Source organism: Chrysochloris asiatica, unplaced genomic scaffold (genome assembly GCF_000296735.1).
Source record: "Chrysochloris asiatica unplaced genomic scaffold, ChrAsi1.0 scaffold00271, whole genome shotgun sequence".
Classification (NCBI taxonomy): domain Eukaryota; kingdom Metazoa; phylum Chordata; class Mammalia; order Afrosoricida; family Chrysochloridae; genus Chrysochloris; species Chrysochloris asiatica.
In genome coordinates this window covers 1,682,456-1,683,375 of record NW_006408789.1, presented here as the reverse complement: position 1 = coordinate 1,683,375, position 920 = coordinate 1,682,456, and positions in this window count along the sequence as shown.

Below are 920 nucleotides of genomic sequence, written 5' to 3'. Positions count from 1 at the left end.
ACAAACAAGTCCTCATTACATATGGATTCTATATTGGAAATTCAGTTACTCACTGAAATTCATTTGCAACCCCCAAATCAACCATAGCGTCATAATCATGATCATTTACAGACAGACACAGAGCAATGAAAAATTTTAGTTAATGATCCACACATTCTTTGTTGAGGTCAAACAAGGTGACGTTCTGTCTTCTTGTTTCAGTTCTCTGACTATAAACAAGAGTCCTTTTAGTGGTCCATTTCATGCCATTTTTCTGCACTTTTTTGTGCCGTTTTTGTTGGTGATTTTGCCCTATAAAATGACTGTAAACATAATACTGAAGTGCTGTCTAGTGTCCCTAAGTACAAGAGACCATGATGTGCCTTATGGATGGATTAAATAAATGTCATTTACAAATAACTTATATTACTACTGGTCATGAGTTCAATGTTAGTGAACAGAAATATATATACATCAAATCAGGTGTTTTTAAGCAGAAACACACATAAACCAAGGTTATGTATTATTGATGGATAAAAATGTGACCAGAGCTTACGAGAAAATAACCATGTAGTTTCTCCTAGGATCTATGGTTCAGTATTCACTATTCTGTGTTCATGGTGATTTCATAGAACATAAATTCCATAAAAAGCAAGATATACGTGTGTTTGTGTGTGTTTTTGTGTATATGGTGCTGTTGTTGTTGTTAGGTGCCATTGAGACGGTACGGACCCATAGTGACCTATGCACAGCAGAATGAAACACTGCCCGATCCTGGGCCAACCTCACTACTGTTGCCACAGTGAGTCTATCGATAGTGCTACTTGGCCAATCCATCTCATTGGGGATCTTCCTCTTTTTCTCTGACCCTCCACCTTAAAAAACATGATATCCTTCTCCAGCGACTTGTCCCTCCTGACAATATTTCCAAAGTATGAGAA